Here is a 22,911-nt window from a genome sequence, read left to right on the forward strand (position 1 = left end):
CTGGGCAATCACATGTAAAAGAATGAAATAGAGCATTTTCTCACACCATATACAAAAATACACTCAAAATTGATTAAAGACCTAAATGTAAGACTAGAAACCATAAAACTCCTAAAGGAAAACATAGGCAGAACAATCTTTAGCAGCAACAATCTTGGTAGCAACATTTTTTTGGATCTGTCTCCTAAGACATAGGAAACAAAAACAAAAGTAAATAGGACAAAATTAACCTTTAAAAGGTGTGGTACAGCAAACAAAACCATGGACAAAACAAAAAGGCAACCTACTGTTTGGGAGAAAATATTTGCAAATGATATGAACAATAAGAGGTTAATATCCAAAATATAAAAACAGCTCATACAACTCAATATCAAAAAGAAAAAAAAACAATTAAAATAATAGGTAGAAGACCTGAAGAGACTTTTTCCGAAGAAGACACAGGGTTGGCCAACAGGCATATGAAATGATGCTCACCATCACTAATCATCAGGGAAATGCAAATCAAAACCACAGTGAGATACTACCTCACACCCGTCAGATGGCTATCATCAAAAAGACCACAAATAACCAATGTTGGTGAGGATGTAGAGAAAGGGGAACCCTTGTATACTGTTGGTGGGAATGTAAATTGGTGCATCCACTGTGAAAACATTATGGAGTTTCCTCAGAAAACTAAAAAAGAACTATCATCCAGCAATTCTACTCCTGGGTATATATCCAAAGAAAATGAAACCACTAATTAAAAAATATACATGTACCCCAATGTTCATAGCAGCATTATTTACAATAACTAAGATAGGGAAACAACCTAAGTCCATCAACAGATGAATGGATAAAGAATATGTGTTATGTGTATATAATGGAATACTACTTAGTCATAAAAAAGAATGAAATTTTGCCATTTGCAACAACATGGATGGACTTGAAGGCAATTTTGCTTAGCAAATAAGTCAGAGAAAGACTACTACTGTATGATATCACTTATATGTGGAATCTAAAAATTAAAACAAATGGATGAATACAACAAAACAGAAACAGACTCACAGATATAGACAACCATCTAGTGGTTACTAATGGGGAAACAAAAGACAGGAGGGGTAGGGGATATAAAATAAATAAGCTACAAAGTTATATTGCACAGCATAGGGAATATAGCCAATATTTTATAATAACTTTAAATGGAGTATCAAGTATAAAAATTTTGAACCACTATGTTGTACACCCAAAAATAATATAATATTGTAAATCAATTATGATTCAATAAAGAAAAAAATTTTAAAGTTCCTATCCTTGGGCAGAATGCATTTCAAAAGGGGGTGATGGTTCACTAATGACAATAAACTGTGGTTAATGTCATGGCAATATAAAATTATATGGGAAGTTAAACAAATTAAAAGTCATTTTTGAGATACTGGATAGGGGACGAGCTTGTTCGCATAGGTTTTTCAAGATGGGCCTTGAGCTGGGGGAACATTTGAGGTATGTAGCAATTCTCTAGGTAATAGAAGTATGCAAAAGGGAGTTCCCTGGTTCTCTAGTGGTTAGGATTTAACACTTTCACTGCAGAGACGTGGGCTCAATCCCTGGTTGGGGACCTGAGATTCTGCAAGCCACATGGCATGGCCCAAAAGAAAAAGAAAAAAAAAACAAAACAAAAACCAAAAAAATGTCCGACATACTACTGAGGCTGTTCTGAGAAGACTTATCACATTAAAAAAAAAAAAGTAGGCAAAAATATTTCAGTGGATAGAAGTAACTATATGGGCATGGCAAACAGGTTAGCCTGCTGTAACAAAGAGAGGCAAAACTACTGTGACTTAAAGTAGATAGAAATGTATTTATTCTTAATTAAGATCTATTTAGTTAGGCCAAGGTTTTGTTAGTGACTTAATGGTGACAAAAACTATTTCTTCAATCTTGTTACTGTCTCATTCAAAATTAGGTTTCCATCTTGTAGTACAGGATGGCTCCTCTTTCTACCATCATGCTCTCTTTCCAGGAGAAAAGTAAAATAAAGCACAAATCCCATCTGTCTAAAGAAACATCCTGGAAATTTCACACATTTCTTCTACTCCCTTGTCCAAATATTAGCCAGATGGCTACATTGATGTATAGGGGAGTGCCCACCTAAAATTCTGGAGGTTCCATTATTAAAGAAAAGAAAGGAGGTTATGGGAGGAAAGAAGCTGCTGTTGCTAAGTATGGGAGTGAATTTTCCCAAATTATCTCTTCCATTGTATAAATTTTCATAAAATAGAGTTTTCAGTGCTCTGTATCAAATGAAAGACACATTTTGGACAAAACTGTAGGGGAAAATATACTAATATTTTAATCTCTGCTCCAAGTTATTGATTGAAATTCAGAGAGTTGGCAAATGAACTACTATGACTGAGAGATGAACTTATGAGTGCTTGCGTTACAGTTAGTTGTAATTAACACACACTCCCCCTGTCTTCCTGCTGTTTCTTTGGAACTCCTTCTCAGACTCCTTTGATAGTTCTACCCTCTCTGTACCTCCTCTAAATGTTGAATTATGTAGGCTCAATCTTGGGTTCTTTTCAGCCAACATTCTCTAAAGAGACCATGTGCATTTTAATACCGCTTGTGTACTGAGAATTTCCAAACCTAGAGCTCCAGTTTAGACCTGGCATTTTAAGTTCAGATATGCAGATCCAACTGCTTACCTGACATCTACACTGAATGTCTCTCAAAATTTATAAGCACCAAGCTGGATTCTTGATTTCTCCCTAACTCAATCTGTTACACAGATTACATGATTCCACTGCTAAAAGTGTTTAGTTCCCATTCCCTTTAAAATAAAATCCAAAATTCTTATCTTGCTTACAAGGTTCTTTATGCTCAAAATTCACCTCCCTCTCTAATCTCATCTTTCACATCTATAGAAGGAAATCCACTCATTTTGCTCCAACACTTAGCTTCCATGTGCCATGATCTTTCCTACTCCCAAATATCTGCATGTATCTTTTTCTATCTCCCTGTATGCTCTTCTCACTTTCAGCCTTCTTTCTATTATTTTCAATGTTTCTCCTTGTTTCTTCTAAAAAGTATCTGTGTATTTTTTCAATTCAGTCTGATTATTGTTACCTTTTATATGATGAATTTTATCCATTCAGATTTATTATGAACATTAATATATTAGGATTTATTTCCATTATACTATGTCTACTTTTTCTTTTTTGCTATATCCTTCTTGGGTTGCTTTTTTCCCTTTTGCATCCCTTCTATTCCATTACAATTTTTTTCTTTCTTATGCTACCAATTTCCCTCTGTTGGTTTAAAATTTATAAATTCTATTTCATTTTTTATTTTAGTGGTTACTTTGAAATTTTAGCTTGCTTGGTAAATTCTAAGCTTGATCTCTTTATTGTTCTACTGAATAATACGAGACCTTACATCATTAACTCCTGACAACACCCAACTTTCTTATGCTAGCTGGCATGAAAATTCTTGAAGAGTATTTTAATTCTATATTTAACCTCTTATTAGAAGTTATTATTACTGTTTTATACAGTCAATGTTTATTTAGAATTATCTATATGTTTGTCTTTTTCTTTCCTCATTTATTTCTTCTTCATTTCTGACCTTCAATTTGAATCATTTTTCTTCTTCTTGAAGGACATATTTAAAAATTTCTTTTAGTGGAAATCTTTTGGTGGTAAACTCTCCTTTTTGATTATCGAATGTGTCTTTTTTTCATTCTCATTTGCTAGGTATACAATTATGTGTCAGCATATTTTTTTCTAAAACTTTATGTTATTTCATTCTCTTCTAGCATTCATTTTTTTATTTTGAGAAGTTGGATGTCTACTGTTACCTTGTAGCTAATCTGTTTTTCTTTTTTAGATGCTTTTAATATTTGTCTTTGGTTCTACAATTTCACCATAAAATGACTAGCTATGTATTTCATCTTGTTTATATTGCTTAATATGCACTTTTAAATCTGAAAATATGCATCTTTTATCAATTTTGGAAAATTCTCTGCTATTATATCTTTAAGTCTCTCTCTATAATTTTCTCTATTATTTCCTTTAGGAATTTTGATTAAATGTTTGTTAGAGCATCTCACTCTACATTTATAATTTCTTTCAAATTTTTCTGTTTCTCCTTATGATTTCTGGATAATTTTTTCAGAATTTTTTCCAATTTTTAAATATCTTGAGCAATTTTCAATCTGCTGTTTATCTCTTCCAATGAGTACTTTTAAATTTTTAATTATTATATTTTACCTTTATAAAAGTTCCTTGTTATGTTATTTTTTACATTTGCCTAACCATTTATGATAGTCTTTTATTTGTTAGTCATGTTTTTAATCCCTTCCTGTATTTCTGTAAGCATATCAAGCACACTAATTTTACATTTAAGGAACAATTCCAATATTTTGAGTCTTTGAAAGTCTTATTCCTCTCTTTAATGTCTCTGCTTAATCTTCAACTTGGTACCTTGTTTAATTTTGAGTATTTTTTGTGTGTGACCTCGTGTTTATGTATCAGTAAGAATTCAATGGGATCTGAATTGAAGAGGCTTTCTTCCTTTCTTTCTTTCATTTTTTTTTAAATTTTTATTTTGAGAGAGAGAGAATAATTACTTTTTTCTAGATATGGTGTCTGGAGGACCATAAACTAATTTATCTGTTAAAAGTTTGTAGGGTTTTATTGTACCTTGAAGTTACTGTAAATTTTAACCCAAGTACTACAAGAAGGCTGGCTTCTGGCAAGAATTTTTACTTAATATTTCCCCCATGCTCACACTTTACCTGAGAGTCAGGGCTTTGTCAGACCAGCTTCCTTGCAATTTCCACCAATGGGACAATTGTCCCCCTAATTTTTTCCTTTTCCTGATGTAGTAGCCCCATGGGGCTCTGGCTTTATATAAAAGATGTCTAATTGGACTCCCCACTTTTAAGTCCTTGTTTCATGTTGCTTGCATGATTCATTATGACTTACAGCTCCATGGGAATTAGAAAATGTCCCCAGGACAAGCTTCTGGATTTGGACATTTTTAAAGCCACTGTGTATTGGCATTCTCACTTCATTTTTGCCTTCTAAAGATTCTCTTTACTTTTTTGTGATCTTGGTTATCCATTTTAAAAAGATATTTTAATATTTTGAGGATTTTTTGGGGATAATAATTTCAGGATTATTATATTATCAGAAATGCAAGTCTGTATGTTTGTTCTAAATCATTTTATCAGTTGATTATCATATCAATTATCATTTTCCTATGAAGGTATTAATTAAAACAATTTGTAGTTCTAAGGATAATAATAGTAGTAATAATAATACAAATTCATATGGAAGTTGAAGAATAGCTGCTGTGCAATTATTTTGGAATTCTCTAATTTTTCTTTCCACTCAATAACCACTCTTCCCCACCAAGAAAAACCATGGTCATTAGTTCCTTTTCAAACTATTGAATAATATGGCCACAATGTGTTTGAGATCACCATTGTTACCCTCTGATCCTTGGTTGCTTCACAGCATTTTGATCATATTAAGCTTTGGTACTAACTTAACATCACAGGGGCATGAAAGAAAATCATCATGACACCACATTATGCTTTGCCAATGGACATTTAGAGAGCTGGAGGAAAATGTTCAATTCGTATGACTTTTAAGGAGATACTAATGTGTCATATATGTCTTTGGTTTTGAGATTATTACATGACAAAATGCTTTAACTTGTTGATTGTAGGTCATGCTTTATTAGGCGTCTGCCATCACTTTTTATCACATAAAAGATCTTCCTAATTGAAATAAACACCTTCTAGCAGTGTAGGATTTAATTGTTTAAGATCATTTATATCCTATAATAAGTACCTCATGGTTTTAGAAAATTAGTATTGAATATAAAATGATAGATTTTTAAAGCACTGACATAACCATAGGAATATGCTTCTATGTGTTTATATGGTAACAGAACAATAAACACTTAAAACATTTTCTGGAGAGAAAGCTGTCTGTGTTGTGTATACGTGCACGTGTATGCAGAACCATGTGTATGTACGTGACTCTGCATATTTGAATCAACTTTCCACATTGTATTCTGACCTCTTAGCATATCATGACCCCATGTTTTGGAATCTATTATGAAGTGACATTTTCCGAGAAAACGTTCCATTAAAGAATGTTCAATCCAGGTCCCTCACAGTTATATATAAACTTTTGGTCTAGATTGGTTATTATCTATCTGACATTCAGTTGTGGGTTTTCTAGGGTAAAAATTGCCATGAGTGGATAGAAGTTTAATAAATGTGATTTGGGTAAGGATGGTTTCTGTTCTGTTTAAGGAAAAGTCTTTTTTCTTCAAAACACACAAAATTTAGGAAAAATGACAAGATGTACTTCATTTTAAGTAGCATCATAATACTTACTTTTCACAGAGAAGTTAAAAGCCACTAAACAGAAGAAGATACTGGAGAGAAGTGCTGTTCTCCATTGCTTAACATTGTCTTGAGAAGTCTTATCAAGCGACATGAACTCAAGACAACTCTTTGTTTCTCTACCTTTTCCACCTTGTTTATCCTCTTTCCTCCTTTGCATGTCCAAATCCTTTGTTTCTCTCCTCTTCTTCTTCTATTGGCATATTTCAGTCCTGCCTGAATGATGGCCCTCCCAACTCCACCACTTCCCATGGGTGTAACCTCTTTCAGCCTTGGCTTCTTAATCCACAAAATGAGAGGGCAGGGAGCAGGGAGGGAGGATTAAAGCAGATCATGCTTAGGCAGTGCTTCGTACAGTGCCTGGAGCACACTCAGTGTTTAAAATAAGCATTATAAGTAAGTAATAAAGGCATAAATACCACTAATAAATAAAAGTATAGAAATAATAAAACGAGAGGTTATATGAATCACAAATCTTTGGACTGGATATGATCAAAGTCAGATCATGAGACAATATAGTCCAAGCTTCTATATAATTGGAAACAAAGAAACAAAAAAACCTAAACAATTACAAATAGATTGCAGTTGTTACTTTTAATTATTCTTCTTTCTACTTTTCACATTGCTCCTAGCATCTGGTAAATGATGAATAAATTTGACACTAAAATCTACAGATGTGAAACTGTTTTTAAGCTTGTGTTGAAGGGTTGCTACATTGAAAGTGAGAATAGTCACAGCTGTGCTTTCCATTTCACTAAATGCTACTGCACAAATAGACTGGAATAGAATTTAAGGGCCCTTCAAAGAAAGCCTTATTAAAGCTTTCTCCTTCTCAGTGACCCAATTCCATGTCAGGTTTCTACTAAACAAAGAGTTCATAGCCAGCCTTGGTGCCCACTGAAAAGTCTCAAAATAGGTGTAGAGCAAAGCATTGGATATTTTCATTTAAATTTAAGTTTGGCTTTTTTTTTTATCACTTCTATAATGGAATAGAATAGACAAACTCCACTTCTTGGCATCTAAGAAAAGTAGATAAAGTGCCATTCCTCATTAAATGTGGAGAACTTAAGGTAAATCAATGTGATAAATTCTACAAAAATTAAACTATAATTTAACATTTTCCAAAAAAAAAAAAACCCAAACCTTATTGCTTAGTGAAATTTTATTGTGATTATTTTCTTTCCTAGGTGACTCACTAAACTTATTCACTTCACTTCAATCCCCTGGTTCTCAAATTTATCAGCGACTAAGTGTCAAGAAAATCTCCTTGAAGAAAATACAGATTCTTGGGCCACCTCTAGAGACTGATTCAGGGGTCTAGAGTAAGAATCTGTGATATAATAAGGCACCTTGATCAGGGTTGGGATACCATGCCTCTGACTCATGGGCAAAATCCAGCCAATGGGCAAAATTGTCCTATGGCCTGTCCTTGTAAAGTCTGCCTAAGAGTGGTTTTTACATTTTTAAAGGGTTGCAGAAAGAAAGGAAAGCAAAGACAAGGAAGAGAAGGGAAGGGAAGGGAAGGATATACCCCCCACAAAGCCTGAAATATTTATCATCAGACCCTTTCCAGAAAATGTTTGCCAGCCCTTGCCCTAGATGATCCTGGTTCATTCACTTTACAAATATGTAATGACCGCTCACTCTGTGTTGGGAGTGCTCCCTGGCTCTGGTGATAAGGGACACAGGGACCAAAAGAGGCAGAAACCAGTGTCTCAGTCTCATGTAGGTTGCATTGCATGTGGGACAGATCACAATTAACTTGTAATTATGGTTTGTGAAGTACAAACCATACATTAATGAGGTAACTTTAAATAGTAATTTGTTATGAAGAAAATATAACAATGATATATCTTCTCCAAGGTGACATTTGAACTAAGCTCTGAACACCTGGCTTGGCTACAGTGTGAAGATTTGGAGAGAGCTCACCCACCACATGGAAGGAAGGGCAAAGGCAAGAGCCTAAAGTCAGAAATGAGTTTGGAGTCTTCGGAGAGGCCAGTGCGGGTAGAATAGAGGGTAGAGGAGGAGCTTGAGGAAACGTGGTCAACACAGCACGTCCTGCAGGCTGGATGGGTTATCAGGAGGACTTTTACATTTTAATCTAAGTGCAATGGTACCATAGCCTGTAAACTCCATTTTCAAACACATGCCTTACAAATAAATGAAGAGCGTGTCACTACTCTGAGATATATTAAAACTCAAATTTAAATGATTAAGTTAAGAAAAGACAGACACCTAAAAAACAGTATTCTTGCAGATCAAATTTGGTATTTTTCCTCACTTTGTGTTCATGAATAATCTTAGGGGATATAAAATCAGAATTAATTATAGACTAATGTACTAAAATAAATATATTTAATTCAAACTCAGTCTTGGAGGAAGATAAACGCTTTAAAAGTGCTTTATTTCTTAGGAAACTATATGTACACAAATCTGAGTTCATTAAAGATAAAGATTATGTTTTATTTAAAGTTATAATATCAAAATTTATTCTTTAAGTAAAGTCCTTTGTCCCTGATAATGGGTCTCATAACACATATACTTATGTGAAATATAAAAGAAACTTTAAAAAGAGTAATAATTTTTGGTTTTAGAGACTTAACATTCTCCAAGGTAACAATGATATATTATGATGACTTAACCATAAAGGCAAGTGTGAGAACCCAGTGAATAATTCCTGATGTCTGGCCCTCACTTCATTCATTAATTGCATTAGACATCAGCTTCAACGGAAAATCCATTTAAAAATGAATTGGATGGCACTGAACACAGTAGTAACAAGGACTCTAAAAGACCATAGGGTAAACTGCAACATTTATTACTTTTAAACATTAATTTTGTTTTGCCAAATAAGAGTATAAATAATGCATAATATAAAACTTATTCACACGCTCCCAACAAATGTCTAAACAAAAACATTCAAATACATTAAAAAAAATCATGTCATATCCAGCTGGCATTGAATTTAATGAATTTGAAGAGACAACCTCTGGGACTGGTTGAATATGGTAGCACAAGTTGAGAATATGCAGTGATTTCTCAGTTGCCTGGCAAATCATTAATGATCTTTATATGTTTGTCTCCCTGTTGAGACCAAAGCTTTTGATGATAGCATTCATTATTTAGTACTTCATATTTGTAAGCACTCGATAGATGTTTGTTAAAAGAAAGAATTTTCTCTTGCCAAATTCCAAATAAAATATTAATAATGTTAAACTATATGCAAAGACATGTCATCAGATACACATGGTAAATAACACAGAGCTGGTATTGGTGCCTTTACACCGCAATGCCCTGGGTGCCAGAGAGAAATTCTGAACCTTGTTTATTTTCCCAGGAATGGAAGAGAGTGGCTCTTCTCTGTGGTTTTGAGGGTGAAGCAGCATTAAAGGCATTTTACTGGATGGCTTTGTAGCCACTCTGATGAATGAAGCAAATGAAATGATTAACCTGAAATGACACCTTCAGACCTGGGGACATCCAGTCTCACACTGTCACTGACTTCCCTTGATTCTTTCTCTTCCTTTATTCCTTTATAAGTTTTTCTTAGGATAATGATATTACTATTTTTATAAATGTGATGCATGCTTATTACAATGTCAACCAATACAGAAAAAAAAAAAGAAGAAAATTTAAAATCACATACTTGGAAAAAAATAAGTAAAATCACACTACTTGTAAAGAGATATTATTAACATTGGATGAACATAATTCCAACATCTCTGTGCATATATTTATGTCTATAAAAGATATATTCATATATATACAGAAAGATAAATACATTTATAAAAATGTATCACACCATGCATATTATTCTTAAAGTATGAACCATTACATTTAAATTTATATTTAGTAGGAGGGAATTAAAGTAATTGTGGAACTTCAGATAACTATTTCTGCACAAAAGATATTTAATCTGCAAAAGACCGTCCAAGTTTAAAGACATAATAAAAAATACAAATTACAGTTTTATTTTTTAACTACATGTTTTGCTTTTTGAGAATCACAATTGGCTCCCAGCTATTAATATTAGTGTATTTCCTCCTTGACCCATCCCTTGTGCCCTAAATCTAAATTTTGTTATTTAGATATTTTTTAAGTTGATAAAGGGCATAATAATATTTACATTATTTTTATGCATTGATTATTTTCCATTGTATTTAGTCTTTCTATGGCTTTTTCATTTCCAACCTCAATTTGAATGACCTTTGAGTGACTGAATTTCACCATCAATTGTTGAAAAGAAATTCAGAGCTTCTACATTCCCCGAGTCCTTGCAGGTTTGAGAATATCTGCCTGTTGCCTTGATAACAGAATAACATGGCTGCGTATAGAACTTGACAATACTGCTTTTTTCTCAGAATTTTAGGGACATTGCTCCGTGGTACCTCCACACTGAGTGCCTTTCACTGAGGCTTCTCCATCGATGACTTTATTGGCTTGATTTAATTGCATGGTACTTTTTTCCGCAAGAAGGGCTCAAAAGTGCTTTAGTCCTCGAGGTCTTTCATATTTGAAAGTATCTGCCTCTTGCCCCTATATCTGAATGACAGTGTGACAACAGCGTGCATTCTCCTGGGGTCCTTCTACACAACTTGCAGACATAGCTCCTCTGTGTCATGGCGTTGAATGTGGCTGGGACCACGTCCGAGGATGGCATATTTTGCTCACATCTTTCCTTGTGAGTGGTTTGTTTTTCTCCTTGGATGCCTGAAGAATTACTATCTTGGAAGTAACAGTAACTCACCCAGGAGAGGCCTGAGAGTTGATTGCTCCATACTCATTTTTCTTGGAAGAGGGTGTGGTCTTTCATTCTGCAGATGCAATCCTTCCTTCGTTTCAGGGCTCTTTTCTTCATATATATTATTTTTTCCTCTGCCTTCACTGGGGTTATCTTGGTCCTTTCCTCTATTAAAGTAACTCCATTTCAGCTCACTCTATTACGTTCCTTATTATTTCTAACTCATTTAGAAGTTTGTCATCAGGCTTAAGTGATGTCTCAGTTTCGGAGTTTTTCCACTGCAATCCCAGGTCATTTCATTCTGTGGTTTTATGATGTCTTTTTGTGTTATTGTACTCACATGATTATTATATTTTCTTGTAGTAAAACTACTTGAAGAATTTTCTTCCATTTTTCAGGCTGTGTTCCTAGGTTAGGTTATGGGTGATTTCTATACTGGTGTGGTCCCTTTTTTTACCCATTTAGACATAAAAAGTCTGGCCAAATAAAAAAAAATGTCATCAGCTGTTATCATTTTATTATTTTGTCTATTTCAAATGATGATATCATTCATTAATATTATATAAATATATAAACATTTATAATCAATGGAGAGTCTGCTATGAAGTAATTTCCTCATAAATTTCCTAAGACTTTTTAAAGTTTTCTTAAGGGTTGTAAAGATGTTACTTATGTCTGAGTTTAAATGAGAAAAGAAGAGCAACCACATGGAATATTATGAATTCTTCTAGTTCATGACTAGCTTTTCTCAATGGTAATTTTTTTGTCTCTCCTGCAAATATCTCTACTACAATTAGGGAAAGTGTGAGAACCCTCTAGTCTTTTGACATAGGAATGAAAGATTTTGCCCAATGTTTCTGTTTCTTTTTTAGCGGTCACCACATATGAATTATTCAAATGCTATCTTGGAAGGATCATGCATAAACTATATCAAATACATTAGCTTAAGCTTTCAGTTAATGTCTTACAGAGATGAGAGAACATCTACCAGAGCAAATAATTGGACACAGGCCAGATATTTCATCATAGGGGCTTCCTGCAGTCTGGGGAAGTGCTAAGAAGGAGGTATTTTTCCATAGTTAGCCTGTGACTGGTTTTTACCCACTGTAACAAACCTCCTCTTACCACTGTGGACGTTTAAAGAAAGATGAGTGATTTGAGATCATCAGAAGACATGTTTTGCATTTATAAAATTTAGCATTTAAAATATCAGCAGTAGTAATGTAATCAACTATTCTCCTATAGACAAGGAGAAAACAGGAATTAGAAGGACAATTTCTTCCAGGAGAATTTATTTCTGACAATTACCCAATCAGAAAACTCTAAGAAATTGCTTTTCTGAATTTACTGGCACAAATATTTGCTCTAGTAAACCTTACTTTTCTTATGACTATCAATAAATTCTAATTTTTCCTATGAGGCTAACTGCCTTAATAGTTACAGATACCTTTTACTGAGAGTTTACTTTGTGCCAGACACGATTTTATGCATTTTACACTTTGTTTCATGCTTAATACTTACAAGAGCTATGTACAATGCATCATATTTCTATCTTATAAATGAAGAAATGTACAAAATGGTTTAAGAAATTTGACAAGATCACAGATATGATGAATCTCGGAGCCAGGGTCTAAATCTGGGGCCATCTGACTCTAAAACACTAAGTTCTACTTCCTCTGTGAGTCAGTCAACAGACACGCACATTGCTTGAGTGTCTTCCACATCCCAGATTCTAGTCTTGATTCTAGGGAGATGCTGAATAAAGAGAGTAAAAACCCTGTACTTACAGAGCTTAAATTCTAGTGAGACCCTTGAAAAAACAAACAGTGAGTGATGCAGTTCCAGCAAGATTTTTGTAAGTGCTTCTTGAGTGAATACATGTCAGCATGCGTGATTGAGGCCTCCAGAGTTCTATCCAATACACGCTGAAAAGTCATTTCAGGAGCTTACAGATTAACTAGTGGAAAAGAAAAATGTTTTCCCAAGCTTCCCACAGAGAAAGAAGTTTCTCCAGATCAGTAAGCATAAATAATATTTTAGTAAAAATGTTTTTTTAATTGGAATAGGAAGCTAGAGGTAGTTCTTTAAACTATGGGGACAAAAGGAAAGTATTTTCAAAAATTAAGTAGAGAAATAGAAGAGATTCTTATATGTCATATATATGTATATATATCATGATGGAATGATTTATCCTCTTCTCTTCTGTGGTCTATAATGATTGCAACTCGCTAGAGATAAGCACTTAAAGAATAATAAGAAAAAAGCATTTAGACTGATTTACAACCCTAATAGTGATAAAAGTGCAAAGCTAGAGTTGTCTGTGGTTATGGAATGAATATAGGCTAATATGCCTCATGTTTACTATTTTTATCTAATCACTACACGCAGATAGTTTTAAAAGGCATGTAGAAACCTTTATATATATATATATATATAACTATAAAACTTCATATAAAAAGAACAAAACAATTCTCCACTTTCCAATTATTTGAGATGTTTTAAAATTTTGCCATATTTCCAAATAATATTCATTCATACAGTGCTATTTCTTCAATTACAAATTTTAGATTTGCCATTGATTTTCTCTTTCCATAGAAGAGATTATTTGGTTCTCCTTCACCCCTTCCTTTCTTCCTCCCAATTACTCAATATAGTTATATCACATTTTTAAATCTATTACTGTGAATACATAAATATTATGCATTGATTATTATTGTTGTGTCACGTAGTATACAATGTATATACTTCCTGGCACATTTCTTTTCATATTTATGGACCATTTGGTCCTGGGAAATTTACTTTTATTATTTTTTGAAAATTTATTCTCCTCTATCTTCCATTTACTCTTTTTATTTTTAACATCTTTATTGGAGTATAACTGCTTTACAATGTTTTATTAGTTTCTGCTGTATAACAAAGTGAATCAGCTATACATATACATATATCCCCATATCCCCTCCCTCTTACATCTCCCTCCCACCCTCCTATCCCACCCCTCTAGGTGGTCGCAAAGCACAGAAATGATCTCCCTGTGCTATGCAGCTGCTTCTGACTAGTTATCTATTTTACATTTGGTAGTGTATATATGTCAATGTTACTCTCTCACTTCATCCCAGCTTACCCTTCCCCCTGCGTGTGTCCTCAAGTCCATTCTCTATGTCTGCATCTTTATTCCTGTCCTGTCCCTAGGTTCATCAGAACCTTTTTTTTTTTTTTTTTTTTTTTTTAGATTCCATATATATATGTTAGCATACGGTATTTGTTTTTCTTTTTCTGACTTACTTCACTCTGTATGACAGACACTAGGTCCATCCACCACACTACAAACAACTCGATTTCATTTCTTTTTATGGCTGAGTAATATTCCATTGTATATATGTGCCACATCTTTATCCATACATCTGTTGATGGACACTTAGGTTGCTTCCATGTCCTGGCTATTGCAAATAGTGTTGCAATGAACATTGTGGTACATGTCTCTTTTTGAATTATGGTTTTCTCAGGGTATATGCCCAGTAGTGGGATTGCTGGGTCATATGGTAGTTCTGTTTTTAGTTTTTTAAGGAACCTCCATACTGTTCTCCATAGTGGCTGTATCAGTTTACATTCCCACCAAAAGTGCAAGAGGGTTCCCTTTTCTCAAAACCCTCTCCAGCATTTATTGTTTGTAGATTTTTTCATGATGGCCATTCTGACTGGTGTGAGGTGATACCTCATTGTAGTTTTGTATTGCATTTCTCTAATGATGAGTGATGTTGAGCATCCTTTCATGTGTTTGTTGGCAATCTGTGTATCTCCTTTGGAGAAATGTCTATTTAGATATTCTGCCCATTTTTGAATTGGGTATTTCCTTTTTTTGAGATTGAGCTGGATGAGCTGCTTGTATATTTTGGAGATTAATCCTTTGTCAGTTGCTTCATTGGCAAATATTTTCTCCCATTCTGAGGGTTGTATTTTCATCTTGTTTATGGTTTCCTTTGCTGTGCAAAAGCTTTTAAGTTTCAATAGGTCCCATTTGTCTATTTTTGTTTTTATTTCTATTTCTCTAGGAGGTGGGTCAAAAAGGATCTTGCTGTAATTTATGTCAAAGAGTGTTCTTCCTATGTTTTCCTCTAAGAGTTTTATAGTGTCTGGCTTTACATTTAGGTTTTTAATCCATTTTCACTTTCTTTTTGCGTATGGTGTTAGGAAGTGTTCAAATTTCATTCTTTTACATGCAGCTGTCCAGTTTTCCCAGCACCACTTATTGAAGAGGCTGTCTTTTCTCCATTGTATATTCTTGACTTCTTTATCAAAAATAAGGTGACCATATGTGCGTGGGTTTATCTCTGGGCTTTCTATCCTGTTCCATTGATCTATATGTCTGTTTTTGTGCCAGGACCATACTGTCTTGATTACTGTAGCTTTGTAGTATAGTCTGAAGTCAGGGAGCCTGATTCCTCCAGCTCTGTTTTTCTTTCTCAAGATTGCTTTGGCTATTCAGGGTCTTTTGTGTTTCCATACAAATTATGAAATTTTTTGTTCTAGTTCTGTGAAAAATGCCATTGGTAGTTTGATAGGGATTGCACTGAATCTGTAGATTGCTTTGTTTAGCATAGTCATTTTCACAATGTTGATTCTTCCGATCCAAGAACATGGTATATCTCTCCATCTGTTTGTATCATCTTTAATTCTTTCATCAGTGTCTTATAGTTTTCTGCATACAGCTCTTTGGTCTCCTTAAGTAGGTTTATTCCTAGGTATTTTAATTTATTTATTTATTTATTTTTGGCTGTGTTGGGTCTTCGTTTCTGTGTGAGGGCTTTCTCTAGTTGTGGCAAGTGGGGGCCACTCTTCATTGCAATGTGCGGGCCTCTCACTGTCGTGACCTCTCTTGTTGCAGAGCACAGGCTCCAGACGCGCAGGCTCAGTAGTTGTGGCTCATGGGTCTAGTTGCTCTGCGGCATGTGGGATCTTCCCAGACCAAGGCTCGAACCCATGTTCCCTGCATTGGCAGGCAGAATCTCAACCACTGCGCCCCCAGGGAAGCCCCTATTCCTAGGTGTTTTATTCTTTTTGTTGCAGTGGTAAATGGGAGTGTTTCCTTAATTTCTCTTTCAAATTTTTCATCATTAGTGTATAGGAATGCAAGAGGTTTCTGTGCATTAATTTTGTATTTTACCAAATTCATTTGTTTAGCTCTTGTAATTTTCCAGTAGCATGTTCAGGATTCTCTATGTATAGTATCATGTCATCTGCAAAGAGTGACAGCTTTACTTCTTTTCCAATTTGGATTTCTTTTATTTCTTTTTCTTCTCTGATTGCTGTGGCTAGGACTTCCAAAACTATGTTGAATAATAGTGGTGAGAGTGGGCATCCTTGTCTTGTTCCTGATTTTAGAGGAAATGGTTTCAGCTTTTCACCATTGAGAACGATGTTGGCTTGGGTCTGGGTTTGTCATATATGACCTTTATTATGTTGAGGTAAGTTCCCTCTATGCCTACTTTCTGGAGTGTTTTTATCTAAACTGGCGTTGAATTTTGTCAAAAGCTTTTTCTGCATCTACTGAGATTATCATATGGATTTTATTCTTCAGTTTGTTAATATGGTGTATCACATTGATTGATTTGTGTATATTGAAGAATCCTTGCATTCCTGGCATAAACCCCACTTGATCATGTTGTATGATCCCTTTAATGTGCTGTTGGATTCAGTTGGCTAGTATTTTGTTGAGGATTTTTGCATCTATGTTCAACAGTGATATTGGCCTGTAGTTTTTTTTTTTTTGTGACATCTTTGTCTGATTTTGGTATCAGGGTGATGGTGGCCTCCTAGAATGAGTTTGGGAGTGTTCCTCCCTCTGCTATATTTTGGAAGAGTTTGAGAAGGATAGGTGTTAGCTCTTCTCTGACTGTTTGATAGAATTCGCCTGTGAAGCCATCTGGTCCTGGGCTTTTGTTTGTTGGAAGATTTTAAATCACAGTTTCAATTTCAGTGCTTGTGATTGGTCTGTTTATATTTTCTATTTTTTCCTGGTTGAGTCTCAGAAGGTTGTGCTTTTCTAAAAATTTGTCCATTTCTTCCCATATGTCCATTTTATTGGCATATAGTTGCTTGTAATAATCTCTCATGATCCTTTGTATTTCATCAGTGTCAGTTGTTACTTCTCCTTTCTCATTTCTAATTCTGTTGATTTGAGTCTTCTCCCTTATTTTCTTGATGAGTCTGGCTAATGGTTTATCAGTTTTGTTTATCTTCTCAAAGAACCAGCTTATAGTTTTATTGATCTTTGTGATCATTTCCTTCATTTCTTTTTCATTTATTTCTGATCTGATCTTTATGATTTCTTTCCTTCTGCTAACTTTGGGTTTTTTTGTTCTTATTTCTCTAATTGCTTTAGGCGTAATGTTGGGTTGTTTATTTGAGATGTTTATTCTTTCTTGAGGTAGGATTGTATTGCTCTAAAATTCCCTCTTCGAACTGCTTTTGTTGCATCCCATAGGTTTTTGTTCATCATGTTTTCATTGTCATTTGTTTCTAGGTATTTTTTGATTTTTTCAGTGACCTCTTGGTTATTTAGTAGCATATTGTTTAGCCTCCATGTGTTTGTGTTTTTTACAGTTTTTTTTTCCTGTAATTGATATCTAGTCTCATAACGTTGTGATCAGAAGAGATACTTGATACGATCCCTATTTTCTTAAATTTACCAAGGCTTGCTTTGTGACCCAAGATATGATCTATCCTGGAGAACATTCCATGGGCAGTTGAGAAAAAATGTATTCTCTTAAAAATAAATGTATTCTCTTGTTTTAGGATGGAATGTCCAATAAATATCAATTAATTCCATCTGTTTTATATGTAATATAAAGCTTGTGTTTCCTTATTTATTTTCATTTTGGATGATCTGTCCATTGGTGAAAATGGGGTGTTAAAGTCCCCTACTATGTTTGTGTTACTGTCTATTTCCCCTTTTATGGCTGTTAGCATTTGCCTTATGTACTGAGGTGTTCCTATGTTGGGTGCCTAAATATTTACAGTTGTTATATCTTCTTCTTGGATTGATCCTTTCATCATCATGTAGTGTCATTCTTTTTCCCTTGTAACAGTCTTCATTTTAAAGTCTATTTTGTCTGATATGAGAATTGCTACTCCAGCCTTCTTTTGATTTCCATTTGCATGGAATAACTTTTTCCATCCCCTCACTTTCAGTCTGTATGTGTCCCTAGGTCTGAAGTGGGTCTCTTTTAGACAGCATATATATGGGTCTTGTTTTTGTATCCATGCAGCCAGTCTATGTATTTTGGTGGGAGCATTTAATCCATTTACATTTAAGGTAATTATCAGTATGTATGTTCCTATCACCGTTTTCTTAATTGTTCTGCATTTGTGTTTGTAGGTCTTTTCTTCTCTTGTGTTTCATGCCTAGAGAAGTTCCTTTAGGTTTTGTTGTAAAGCTGGTTTTGTGGTGCTGAATTCTCTTAGCTGTTGCTTGTCTGTAAAAGTTTTGATTTCTCCATCGAATCTGAATGAGATCCTTGCTGGGTAGAGTAATCTTTGTTGTAGGTTTTTCCTTTCATCACTTTAAATATGTCCTGCCACTCCCTTCTGGCATGCAGAGTTTCTGCTGAAAGATCAGGTGTTAACCTTATGGGGATTCCCTTGTATGTTATTTGTTGCTTTCCCTTGTTGCTTTTAATATTTTTTCCTTGTATTTAATTTTTAATAGTTTGATTAATATGTGTCTTGGCATGTTTCCCCTTGGATTTATCTTGTATGGTACTCTCTCTGCTTCTTGGACTTGATTGATTATTTCCTTTCCCATGTTAGGTTATTTTTCAACTATAATCTCTTCAAATATTTTCTCAGACCATTTCTTTTTCTCTTCTTCTTCTGGGACCCCTATTATTCAAATGTTGATGTGTTTAATGTTGTCCCATAGGTCTCTGAGACTGTCCACAATTCTTTTCATTCTTTTTTCTTTATTCTGCTCTGTGGCAGTTATATCCACTATTTTATCTTCCAGGTCACTTATCCGTTCTTCTGCCTCAGTTATTCTGCTATTGATTCCTTCTAGAGAATTTTTAATGTCACTTATTGTGTTATTCATCAGTGTTTGCTCTTTAGTTCTTCTGGGTCTTTGTTAAATGTTTCTTGTATTTTCTCCATTCTAATTCCAAGATTTGGTTCATCTTTACTCTCATTACTCTGAATTCTTTTTCAGGTAGACTGCCTATTTCCTCTTCATTTGTTTGGTCTGGTGGGTTTTTACCTTGCTCCTTCATCTGCTGTGCATTTCTCTGTGTTCTCATTTTGCTTAACTTACTGTGTTTGGGGTCTCCTTTTTGCAGGCTGCAGGTTTGTAGTTCCCATTGTTTTTGGTGTCTGTCCCCAGTAGGTAAGGTTTGTTCAGTGGCTTGTGTAGGCTTCCTGATGGAGGGGACTGGTGCCTGTGTTCTGGTGGGTTGGCCTGGATCTTGTCTTTCTGGTGAGCAGGGCAGCATCCGTTTGTGTGTTTTTGGGGTGTCTGTGAATTTAGTATGAATTTAGCCAGCCTCTTTGGTAATGGGTGGGGTTGTGCTCCTGCTTTGCTAGTTGTTTGGCATGTGGCGTCCAACACTGGAGCTTGCTGGCCATTTGATGGGGCCTAGTCTTAGTGTTGAGATGGAGACCTCTGGGAGAGCTCTCGCTGTTTGATATTACATGGGGCCTCAAGGTCTCTGCTGGTCCAATATCTTGAACTTGGCTCTCCCACCTCAGAGGCTCAGGCCTGACACCAGGCTGGAGCACCAAGACCCCAGGTACATGGGGATTTTCTTGCTTTTTGGGAAGTGTGAGGTCTTCCACCAGGTTCAGTAGGTGTTCTGTAGTAGTTGTTCCACTTGTAGATGTATTTTTGATGTATTTGTGGGGAGGAAGGTGGTCTCCACGTCTTACTCCTCCGCCATCTTGAAGGTCCTGTTCCATTTACTGTTTATAGAATGCCTATTAGTTGGATTTTGGACCTCCTGGATTGATCCTACCCTTTACTTTTTTTCTGATCCTTCCTCCTTATTTTTTTGTTATTTTCTTCTTAATTAATAAAATACCATTTTATTTTAAATTTCAAACAGTTTGGTCTTTCTTTCTCCTTTTTATATCATAATGTTTTTGTTTAATGCATATAATGTCATCTTCTTCCTCTGAGGATTTTTTCCTGGTTCTTATACTGTTTCTCATTTCTCCCATTCTTTTTTTCCCTCAGTTTTTTGGCTTCTCTCTTCCATGTTGAAGGATTTGCATACATGCATGGTGATCATTTGCTGACTATTTGTAATTTAAAATGAGGCGCTAAAAAGCTGGTATTGTGTCATATTCCAATTCTCTATTGGCTTTCCATATTTATATATTTGTAGTTAAGGTTACTAATGTCATCTAGTTTCATTGAAAATAAAGATTATGTATCTTTCTTCTTCTCCTTATTTTTATGAAGTGACTTTTTAAAAATTATTTATTTATTTATGGCTGTGTTGGGTCTTCGTTTCTGTGCGAGGGCTTTCTCTGGTTGCGGCGAGCGGGGGCCACTCTTCATCGCGGTGCGCGGGCTTCTCACTATCGCGGCCTCTCTTGTTGCGGAGCACAGGCTCCAAACGCGCAGGCTCAGTAATTGTGGCTTACGGGCCCAGCCGCTCTGCAGCATGTGGGATCTTCCAAGACCAGGGCTCGAACCCATGTCCCCTGCATTAGCAGGCAGACTCTCAACCGCTGCGCCACCAGGGAAGCCCTATGAAGTGATTTTAATGAAGATAATAAGGTGAAAAAGCCTTCCTATGCTATTGAGTACTCTATTTAAAGGCCTAAGATTTTCTAATGTCCATTTTCAGGTCTATTCCCAAATCATTTAGTCTCTCAGCTTTTACATTATTGATCTAGAGTCAAATTCAGGTTTGCATTTTATCAAAAACTTCTCTAATCTTGATACTATTAATTGTTTCTGATTTTCCACAAAGGTCTTTCAGGATTTGATACAGCCTTCTGCTTTTAAATGTTAACTTCACAGCCTGACAATTATTATAATGACATTCACTTGTCTTCTTCTTTACTCTGAATATTTATGCATTCATTAAGTGAATAGTGTCCAGTAGAACTTTCTTAAAATGATAACAATGACATATATCTGTACCTTCTATTATGGTGGCCTCTAGCACATGAGGCTCCTGAACACCTAAAATGTGGCTAGTGTGACTTATGTACTGGCTTTTACAATTAATTTCCTTTTAATTAATTTAAATTAAAATTTAAATAGTCACATGTGGGTAATGGCCACCATATCTGACTCTATAGCAATAAACAAAAATTTATTAACTGTTTACTCTGTGCTGGGGACTCTTCCGCACATTGAGACATATCAGCACAAAGGACAAAGATCTCTACCTTTTCGGAGCTTATATTCTAGCTGGAAACACAGTCAGCAAACCATACAAATGTACATATATCATATAATATCTTAAATTACGATATTATGGAAAAATGAAAAGGAAAACACAGGCAAGAGTGAAAAGCATTGGATGTAGAGAGTAGATGAAATGCAGCATAAGAACTCTTTCATTCTATTGGGATAGGTAAAAATATTGATTTAATGTTATCACCATTTCCACTTCCTGCATGTGAGATAACATTTTTCCTCTCTGCTCTTCCTCCCAATAACTTGCAGTACACTTTGGATTTTTGGTCATTGTTATTAAAATATTTTTCTATTCCTTCTTTGTTTAAAATGATTTATAACTTAATAAAGTGTAAGTAACCTGAATAATACTTGTGACACAAATCATGATGTGTCTTCTTTCAATGATAGAGACTTTTATTCATGTCTGTAAAGATCACTAGCCACTTCCATACTTTATAACAGCATTATTTACATTCATATAGTGGGCATATGTTGTTTGGCACTCTCCATTCATTTACTCTTCTCCTGTTGAAAATACCCCAAATACCCCAGCCCCACTCTCAGTCATGTGGTTTTAAAAAGCCTCTGGGGATGGGCATGTGAACTTGACCCTGCTCCAGGCATTCCATTGCCCTGGCACTGATGATTTTTCAGGAACAGAGACAAGTGCATTTCTGGCTCGAGAAAGCTAGGGCAAGATTTTAGTTTGAATCTGTTTGGAGAAAGAGAAGTTCACATTTCCCCTGCACTTGAACTTAAGAGGATATTGAAGCTATACATGCTGTAACCATCTTGCTACCAAGGGAAGCCTGAGAATGGAGTCAATGTAGGGGAAGTGTTGGTGAAAGATGGAGAGAAAAGCTGGCTCCTTTTGGTATTTTTGTGGCTGTTTCAGTTACATGAACCGACAATACCTCCTTTAAACTCCAGCCACTTTGAATTATACAGTTTCACACTTGCAATGAAAAGAATACATCTCAGCTTGTGTTAAGGGAGCTAAAATCACTGTATTTGAGTCAGGAGACCTCAGTTCCCTTCCTAACCCTGCCACTGATTATCTGCGTGTCTTGGAGCCAATCCCTTTATTCTCAAGATCTGGCTGCAAAATATGAGAGTTAGATAAAACGTTCTCTCTGGTCCCTTCCAGCTCTATCGTTCTGTGAAGCAGCTCATTTATATGAGCATGTGACTAAAAGGACCATGACATGCCCTGAAGCTCTCCCACACTAGAGCACACACCGTCTGTCTTCTGTCAGTTGTTCACAGAGGAGTCAGGACTCATCCACACAAATGCCTGGCTTAACTCTGCTCGTGTCGGTGCCTCCTGCTAAAGCAATCATCAGGTGGTCTGGGAAATGTTCTAGA

The 22,911-nt window shown here is 35.3% G+C and overlaps 1 long non-coding RNA gene across 1 annotated transcript in view; it reads right to left on the reverse strand.

Annotated features, from left to right (window-relative positions):
• Positions 1–3,182: 3,182 nt before the first annotated feature.
• LOC309666687 overlaps positions 3,183–22,911 on the reverse strand; it is a 75,592-nt gene continuing 55,863 nt past the window's right edge. The window contains exon 2 of the long non-coding RNA XR_014267243.1: positions 3,183–14,464. This is a non-coding gene — a long non-coding RNA (uncharacterized lncRNA). The remainder of the gene's footprint in view (positions 14,465–22,911) is intronic.

Source organism: Balaenoptera physalus (assembly GCF_965194825.1).
Source record: "Balaenoptera physalus genome assembly, chromosome: 9".
Lineage (NCBI taxonomy): Eukaryota > Metazoa > Chordata > Mammalia > Artiodactyla > Balaenopteridae > Balaenoptera > Balaenoptera physalus.